This window comes from Notamacropus eugenii, chromosome 1 (assembly GCF_028372415.1).
Source record: "Notamacropus eugenii isolate mMacEug1 chromosome 1, mMacEug1.pri_v2, whole genome shotgun sequence".
NCBI lineage: Eukaryota > Metazoa > Chordata > Mammalia > Diprotodontia > Macropodidae > Notamacropus > Notamacropus eugenii.
In genome coordinates this window covers 607,850,549-607,860,842 of record NC_092872.1, presented here as the reverse complement: position 1 = coordinate 607,860,842, position 10,294 = coordinate 607,850,549, and positions in this window count along the sequence as shown.

Genomic DNA, 10,294 nt, shown 5'->3' with positions numbered 1-10,294 from the left:
CAATTCCTTTGACTGATTCTTATATCACATGACAAGATCTTGCCGTCCTTCACCACTCTGGTCCTTTTCTCCACCGCGCTCTCCAGCTATCAGTGACCTTCCTGAAATGTCCAGTTTGGGGGGGAGGGGTTTGCACAGAGTTTTCAGTTAGAGACTTTTTGCCATTCCAGCCTGGTTCTGGGTTATCCTTTATAAGGGACCCTTCCTACTCAGGAGAACAGATTAGTTCCAGTATGGCTCCAGCAGTTGCAGACCTAGTTTGGATGAGGTTTAAGGATTTGGTTCAGTTTATCAACTCCAGTGAACCTGGATTAGTCTTTAAAGTTGATTGGAACCTCTAAGATAGCCTTGATTTTCTGGAGCCAAAGTGTGCTGGAGCCAGCTTGAATGACTCCTGAAAGCTGATTATTAAATTTAGTGTGAGCATTTATACCTCAGAAAATTAACAAACACAACAAATGATTGTTGACATTTAAGAAGGGCAGTGCTGGGCTTAGAATCAGGTAGACATCTTCATGAGTTCAAATTTGGCCACAGACATTTACTAGCTGTGTAACCCTGGTCAAGTCACTTAACTCTGTTTGCCTCAGTTTCCTCAACTGTAAAATGTGCTGGAGAAGGAAATGGCAAATGACTCTAGTATCTTTGCCAAGAAAACCCCAAATGGGGTCATGAAGAGTCAGACAAGACTGAAACGACTGAATAACAAAGACTTAAGAAAATCATGGAGAAAATGTTAACTATGCAGATTAAACTTAAAAGTGTATCCAGTAGCTGGTAATTAAACATTTATTAGTATCTCCTTGCCTAGAGGTTTATCTCTTATGTCTACCTTGATCTGAACCCAAACCATCCGGGGTCAACTCTACTATTTTAAAGACCACTGCTGTGATCCACCAGCCATTCTCAGTTTTGTGATCTGTAAAATGGGAATAATAGCATTTAACTATCCATTCTACAGGGCTGTTGTGAGGACAACTTTGCAAACCTTAAAGGACTTTGAGAAGTAGTTGGTGGAGTGGGTAGAGAATATGCTTTAGAATCAGAGATCCTTGGTTTTGAGTTGTCTTACAGGGTGACCAAGGGCATATACTTAGCTTCTCAGTGATTTCCCAGCTCCTAAGACTATAAGTTGCAGCTGTTGATTTGCATTGGCAGAGGAGTTCCCTATACTAAAGAAATTGCAGATCTAGTTTTTTTTTTTCAAAAGTGCTTTGTAAGCAGAAGTTACTATTATTATTCTGGGAGGGAAGTGGAGAGAGGCCCAAATTTTATCTAGCTGCCTTCTGTTCAGTTTAATTTGTCAGATTATCTATTTGCTCAGAAAGGATAGAGACTGTATTGCTTTTGTATTTGTATCTCTGGTGGCTAGTCCAGTTTCTGGTTTATAGTTAGGCTTAACAAATGCTTATTGATCGACTGACTGATTGAGACACTAGACGAAAGGTTCATTCTAGCCCTAGATCTATAATACCATTACATAAATTACAGTAGTAGGTAGCATGGTGAGTATATTCTGGCTTACTCTCCTAGGTTCTGGTCTGTTCTCTCCAATGACACAAGAGTACCTTGGAGATCTCTTTTCCTATTACCTTTGGCTCAGATCCCCACAGGTTATTTTTACCTCACTGATAGGCGACAATGATTAGTATCTCTGTTTCATTTAACCACTTAACATCAACTAGCTTTTACAAGGAGATATTTACTTCAAAGATAGGGCAAGAAAAGAAGGACTAACATTTTCCCCCAACATCTTAAGGGCACTGTCCTATACAACCCCAGTCCCTGGGGAGAATGGGCTCACTCTTAACACAGTGTCTATGTACTGTCGTTCCCCACCAAATGACATTGTTTTCTGCAGGATGACTGCTGTATATGTTCTTATCATAACTTCTACTGGGCTAGGTCCCAAAGTTTACATCTGAAGGGCTTTCTTTTCTCCTCCAGGCACTGATACTGAACTGGCTGAAAAACCCATACTCTGGGATACCATTCTGCCTTTGCTTAAAATGCCAAGGTAGGCAAAGAACCCAGGTCTGTGTTTAGAGGGCCACGTGATTCCAGAGGAAAGGCCTGAGGCCTCTTCACTTACAGCATTTATTGTCTTTCACAAGATGCTTTCATTCGAGGAATCAAACCACCAGAACACCTCCGTGGGGAATGAACAAAGAGACTAGCCAAGACTGACCCAGGCTTTTTTGAAGATGCCTCCAGTTCAGGCTATACAGCTAAAAAGCTTTTTTTTTTTTTCTAATCATATGGTTAGCAGACTAAAACAAATTGCAGAATTTGTACTTATTAAATGGTTGTTGGTTGACTGGGATTGGAATAGAGTGAAGGTAAGGCAGGGTACTCAAGAGGTATTCACTGTGGAAGATAGTGAGGAAAGAGAGAATAAAGACCAAAAAAATGTCCCAGCCTTCAAGAAAATTAAGTGTCGTTTCCTATAGTTTTATATACACACATATCAATCCTACTTACAATACACATATGTGTGTATATGCATATACATTTACCTATATATTACCTATACTATACATAAAATGATAATAATCATCATTTACTAACACCAGGTACCAGGCACTATGCTAAACCCTTTACAATTATTATCGCATTTGGTCCTCACAACAAATCTGGGAGGTAGATACTATTATTACCCTTGTTTTACAGATAAGGAAACTGAGGCAAACAGGTGAAGTGACTTGCCTAGGGTCACAGAGCTGAGAGGATTTGAATTCTAGGATTTTGACCTTTCTGACTCTAGGCCCAGCACTCTATCCATTGTACCACCTATATATCTATATGTAATATATACATATTTTTCCACCTATATAATACAGATATATAGTATAGCATATGTATATTTTCCCTGCCTATACTATGCATAGATATGTTTATAGATAATGTAGTATCTAAATATTTCCTTTGCCTATACTATGCGTACATCTGTGCATATATAGTAAATACCTACATATGTATATGTGCAGTATAGATAGGAATTCGGCATTTGATAGGCAGCATGTATATTGAGCCAGAGTACATTTCCTGGGAGGGCAGAAATACTCACCATATGTAATGGGAGCATGAATTTGTGTTGGTTTATACAGGTACTCCTATGGGGAAACTCTTCTTTGTCCTTCTCTCTTTTGATATAGGTATGTGTGTACATGGCTGTGAGATGGGTTCTGTGCTTTGAGAGCCATGAGAGCTCCCTACCTTCTGACTCTAACAAGCCCTAAGAGAGAGGGAACAGTTCAGAGGGAACTGTTAGGGACTCAGGCCCTGCTAACCTTGGGGCAGAGATTCAAAGAAGTATAGCTAAAGTCAGAAGGGACCTTGAACATCATCTCCCTTCTCCATCATCTCCAACTGGCTTCAAGATTGAAGGCCTCTAGCAAAGAAGAATCAGTGGATTTATATAATGCAATTATATATATAACTATGTAATGTAGTGATATTTTGAGGCAGGCCATTCCATCTTTGGACAGGAGGCATTTTCTTTATACTGAGGGCCAACCTGCCTTTCCTATCTGTTGCTCTAGGGTCTTTTAGGCCCAAGGAGAACCAATTAAACCCTCCTCCTGTATAACAGCCTTTCAAATATTTGAACCCATCTATCACCTCCTTCCCAAATCTTCTCTTCTCCAAGCTAAACAGCTCCACTTCCGTGAAGTATCTTTGCATTGCAGGGTTTCATGAACCCTCATCATGCTGGTCCATCTCCTCTGGAAGCTCTCCAGCTTATCAGCATTCTTGATCAATACCATATGGAACACAGCCAGAGCTGAACACAATACTTTAGATAGGATCTGACCAGGAACGCTGTAGGGTGGAGTTATCACCTCAGTTATTCCAGACACTGTTTCTGTTAATATAGGCTAATGTCATGTTAACTTTGCTGTGATATGACTCTCTAAAAACATGCAGGTGTTCTGTCTTCCAGTCCTAATTTCTCCCTCCCTAATCTCTTGCTCCCTTAATCTACAGTTGCTCATTTGCTTTAAAAAACAAAACAAAACAAAATCCAAGTGTAGCAGTATTGTAGAGTGGGAAAACCACTAGATTTGAGGTCAGGAGACCTGAGCAAGCCTCAGAGTCTCAGTTTGTTCAACTACAAAATGGGGATATCATGAGACTATCACAAAACTTATGGGGTAACCAGTCTACGTTTTGCCACTGGACTCTGATGACTGGAGGAGTGAGGCTGATGACTTTGCACAGCAGTGCCTCACTGGAATCCAATTCACTCAAAAGTCAAGAGATCACCCTCCTGATGGCACTGGTCCTCTTTGAGAATGAAGGACAAGCAGCAGCAATATGGGGCAATTAGGTGGCATAGTGGATAGAGTGCCAGGCCTGGAGTCAGGAAGACTCAACTTCCTGAGTTCAAATCTGGCCTCAGATACTTAGTAGCTGTGTAACCTTGGCAAGTCACTTAACTTTGTTTGCCTCAATTTCCTCATCTGTAAAATGACTGAAAATGTCTAAACAACAAAACAGAACTTCAAGGGTATTTAGGAGGTTCAAATGAGAAAATGTAGGTTAAAGTACTTTGCAGACTTGAAGAAGTGCTATGGAAATGTCTGTTATTACTTTTTGCCTATAGGACCTTGGGCAACTAGCTCAATTTCTCTGGGTCTCAGTTTCTTAGGACGTGTATAAAGTGAGGACATTGGACTAGATGATCTCTGAGCTCCTTTCCAGTTCAGTCTATATCAGTCAACAAGCATTTAAGTGCCTATTATGTACCAAGCACTGTGCTAAGCATTGGAAATACGACTACAAAGAAAGGCAAAAGATAGTCTCTACCCTCAAAAAGTTATATGTTTCCCTATTAAATTGATCTTATTAGATTCAGTCCAGATAGTCTCCACCCTCAAAAAGTTATATGTTTCCCTATTAAATTGATCTTATTAGATTCAGTCCATTGTTCTCCTTGTCATTTTTGGGGGGCAAGGGAGATTTTGATTTTGTCATTGTTTGAATTATATCACAAATTTGATAATAATTCTGTCTATATCTTCATCCAAGGAAATCGAGCTGGACTTAGGACAGAGCCCTGTGATTGTCTATTACAGCAGAGTTCTTCACCTTTTTTTGTGTTATGTACCCTTTTGCCCATCTGGTGAAAACTAGGGGCCCCTTGTCAGAAGAAAGATTGAAATGCTACACTTCAGTTAGAGGCTAGTGAAAATGAAGATGTAATTCCCCTCCCTGCCCAATCTGAGTTCATGGACCCTCTGAAGTCTATCCACTGACCAGAAATCTCCTGTACTGGGGACTTCTCTTCAAAGTTCACACTGCACCATTAATCATCACTGTCTAGATCTGGTCATTCAAACAGATCTGATTTCACCTAGCTATACTGACCTTCAGCCCATATCTCTCCACTTGAGCAAGAGGATGTTATTAGAGATTTCTAGGATTTAGAATCATTAGACTTAGAGCCAGAGGGAAACTTAGAGGTTACTCAGTCCACTTCTTCATGGAACAGATAAAGAATGGAGACCAAGGAAATGAAACGAAGCCCAGACTCACAAGGGTAGTATAAAGAACAGAGCTGGGTTGGAACCCAGGTCCTTTGATTACAAATCCATGATTCTTTCCACTGTCGGAGTGGTCTTTAGGGGTCATTTGGTTTGATTCAGCATCCTTATTTTACAGGTGAGAAAAGTGAGTACCAAAAAATTTAATTAACGTGTCCAAGGTCATGTAGGTGGTGACAGAGTCAGGATCAGAACCCAATTCGTCTGACTCCTAATTCCTTCCTTTTCATGACTTTTTCCCCTTGCCTCTTTGTAAAATGCTTTTGTTCAATGCCTTGCTGAATTCTAGGCTTACTTTAGCTATAGTATTCTCATTTACCAATTTAACATCACTGTTGGAAAGGGAAATAAGGTTAATCTGTCACTCTGTGTTCCTGATGACTTCCTGAACTTATAGTGATCACCTCTCGCTTAATCCAAACCTTCGTAAATATTCTCTTTAATGATACATCTGGAATCTTGTCAGGAATCAAAGTTAAATTCCACAGCCTAGAGTTTGGAGATCTACAGTTTTTGCAAGTTAGACCATTTGCTTGTTGAACATCATCCATGTCCATCTTGCCCCCTATGTGTGAGTGTTACCCCTACTCTAGGCTCTGCCTTGGGATGTCTTTTCTTCTCTCTTAGTGATCTCAGCGGCTTCCATGGGTTCAACTTGATTATCTCCATGCAGTTGATTCCCAAATCTTCATAGTCAATCTCTGTCTCTCTCTTGAGCTCCAGTCCAGCATTATCAACTGCCTGTCCTAGACACCTGGCAGGTATCTCAAACTTAACACATCTAAAACAAAAGTTATCATTTCCCTTCCCCCACCCTCAAGAAGACCCCCTCTTCCAAACTTTGTCATTTCTGTCAAGGGTACTACTATCCTTCAAATCAGTCATTCAGTTATGCACCCTTCACATCATCTTTCAAACCCATCTCTTTCTTGCCTCACCAAGTCACTACTCTTGTTTATCCTTGTTACGTTGCACCTGATTTATTGCAAAAAATACTCAGCAAATTGGTTTCCCTATATCCAACCTTTCCCCTATTGCCTCGAGGATAAAATGCAAACTCATCTGCTTGGTATTTAAAACTCTTTACACCATAGCTCCAAACTGACTTTCCAGGTTTAATATGCTTTACTCTTCTTCATTCAGTCTATGGTCCTGGCAAATGGAACTTAATTTTCCCTATCCATGATATGACATCTCCTATCTCTCAGGCTCTCTCCCAGGATTAGAATTCTTCCCCTCCCCATTCATCTCTTGGTTTCAAGGTTCATCTCAAATGACACTTTTTGTATGAAGCCTTTCCTGATTTCCCCCAGTAGTTGGTTTCCAACATTTCACCCCACCCTTTATTATATTATACTTAGGTGTCATACTGGATAGAACACTGGGTCTGGAACCAGGAAAATCTGAATTCAAATCCACTCTCTGACATTTACTAGCTGAGTGACTCTAGCAAAATCACTTAGCTTCTGCCTGACTCAGTTTCCTCAACTGTAAAATGGGGATCATAATAGCACCTGCTATACAGGGTTGTTGTGAGGATCAAATGAAATAATAATTACAAAACTCTTAGGACTGTGCTAGCACATGGTAGGCTCTTAATAAAATGCTTATTTCCCATCCCCCTATTTATTTTTGAATCAGCTCACTATGTTTTTAATTACCATCTTTATGTAAATGACTGTGATATTTACAAATCAAGCCCTAATCCCTTTTCCAAGTTCCAGTCTCTCATTACCAACTGTCTATTGGAAAATTCAAAATAGGCATCCCAAAGGCATCTCAAATTCAACATGTCCATAAGAGAAGTAATGATCCTTACCACCCCACTAACCTCTCCTCTCCCTTTTCCTTTTCCAAACATTATCATCTCTGTTAAGGATCCTTTAGCCTAAGTTCTCTGTTTCATTCATGATTCCTCACCCTCACCCCACACATCTAGCTGTCATTACTAACCCTACACCTTCTCTCACACTTGGACAGCCACCCCACTTAGCTCAGGCTCTCATCAACTCTTTCTAATTGGTTTCCCTACCTCAAATATCTTTCCACTCCAGTCAGTCTCCACACAGCTTCAAAAGTGATTTTCCGAAACTGCTCCCTTACTAAATAAACTCCAGTAGCTTCTTATTGTCTTTAGGATCAAATATAAACTCCCTTATTTGCCATTTATATCCCTTCACAACTTGGTCCTGACCCACCTTTCCATTCCAATTACTCATTACTTCCCTTCACATACTCTACAGTCCAGTCAAACTGGCCTTATTGTTTCTCACACATGACACCATACTATACCTTTGCATTGGCTGTGCCCCATGCCTGGAATGGCACACGCTGTTCACCTCTAGATTGTGGAATTCTTAATTACTTTAAAGATTCAGTCCTATATGATGCTCTTCTGATTGCCACAACTGCCCCATTACCTCATACTTACTTTATATGTATTTTGCTTTTTTAAAAAAACAGATTTGGGAGCTGTGAGTTGATCCAACCATTCTATAGAGCAATTTGGAACTATGCCCAAAGGGCTACAGAAATGTGCATACCCTTTGCCCAACAATATTGCTTCTAGGACTGTATCCCGAAGAGATCATAAAAATCGAAAAGGGTCCCACATGTAAAAAAATATTTATAGCAGCTCTTTTTGTGGTGACCAAAAACTGGAAATCAAGGGGATGCCCATCAATAGGGGAATGGCTGAATAAATTGTGGCATATGAATATAATGGAATACTATTGTGCTATAAGAAATGATGAACAGGAAGACTTCAGAGAGGCATTTAAAGATTTATATGAACTGATACTGAGTAAAAGGAGCAGAACCAGGAGAACTTTGTACACAGCAACAACCACAGTGTGCAAGGAATTTTTCTGGTAGACTTAGTACTTCATTAAGATGCAAGGACTTCAAAAATTTCCAATTTAAGGCAAAATGCCTTCCACATCCAGAGAAAGAACTATGGAATTTGATTGCAGAATGAAGTAGATCATTTTCTTTTGTATTATGTTTTATTTTGTTTTATGATTTCTCCCATTCATTTTAATTCTTCTATGAAACATGACTAAGGTGAAAATGTATTTAATAGGAATGTATGTGTAGAACCTATATAAAATTGTATACCATCTTAGAGAGGGAGTGGGAAAGGAGGGGGGAAGGAGGGGGAGGGAGGAGAAAAAATCTAAAATATATGGAAATGATTGTAGAACATTGAAAACAAAATAATTTAAAAAACAGATGTGATTTTTATCCTTTATTTTTACATTGCCTGTATTTCTCTCTGTATAGCTCCTCTTCCCTTTCCTAGAGAACTCTCCTTTATAATAAATATCTTTTTAAAGGAAAAATCAGAGAAATAAAAGTTCCTCAAAACTACATTGAAAAATATCTGACTTTATACATAGTGCTCCATACATATGCCTCACTTCTTCAGGGAAAGAGTGGAGGAGGTGTCTTCTCTTTATTTTGTCTTTTCAATTTTGAAAATTCAATTCTAATTGTTTTGTGATTCTATTTATTTACATTGTTGTAGCATATGGTTGTAGTGCCATTGTGCATAAGGGTTCTCTGGCTAACTTTCCTTACCATTAGTTTACACAGTCTTTCACTGTATCTGGTACATACCTGTAATTGTACAAGCTGATTGCGCAGATATAACGTAAGCTCCTTGAGGTCTGGGATAGTTTCACATTTGTCTTTGTATCCTTGAAATCTAGTACAGTGACTGGCATATCATTGTTTTTTAGTCATTTTCAATTATATCTGACTCTTCTTGACCCCATTTGAGATTTTCTTGGGAAAGATACTGGAGTGGTTTGCCATTTTCTTTGCTAGCTCATTTTACAGATGAGGAAACTGAGGCAAACAGGGTTAAGTAACTTGCCCAGGGTCATACAGCTAGTAAGTATCTAAGGTCAGATTTGAACTCAGGTCTTCCTGACTCCAACCCTGGCACTCTATCCACTGACTAGTTGTGTAGTTGCCCTGACTATATAGTAGACACATAATAAATGCTTGTTGATTGATTGCCTAGTCTGTAGTAGGTATATAATAAGTGCTTCCTTCACTTGAAGTGAATTGAGAAATTCTAGAATGTCTGGATAATTGAAGTTGCTCATCATCTGCCAATTTTGGGATTTACTTCTAAAGTTCATTATCCATTTTCTTCTTCTAGCTAGAAGGCTTGTAACATTTTCCCATTTCAATATCATTTCTATTTTTTTCCCCCACTGACCCTCACCCAAATGTTCTCCACCATGCTTTTGTATCCCTATATTTCATGGATTTTCCTAAAGGAGTATCTCTTAAAGATATCCCAGTACTCCATTGATGACTTTTTAAAAAATCTAATCTCTTCCTTTGGAATGTCCTACTCTTCTGTTGCCATATTCAGGCTGTGAGTCACATCTCACCGAGTCTTAGTAATAACACTTTTGAGGTCAAATTCACTTTCTTCTGTTAAATTCTCAAGTGCCCCTTGAGACTGAGTTTACTCTTCAGAGCTATTAACCACAGCTGTTGCCTCCTTGTCTCCACAACTCAGCAGTATTCTACCATTTTTATTTAACAATGCCTACAATGAAAGAGTGCACATTCTGTGTGTGCTGGAAAAATCTATGCCTTATGAGCATGTACTTTTAGTACAGGGACTCAAACTCAATAAAATATAGGCTCCATTGATATTAGACTTGGAAACCTTCAGGTTATTTTGGTATTCTCATTTTGTTATGTTTTAATACTAGGGCAGCTAGGTA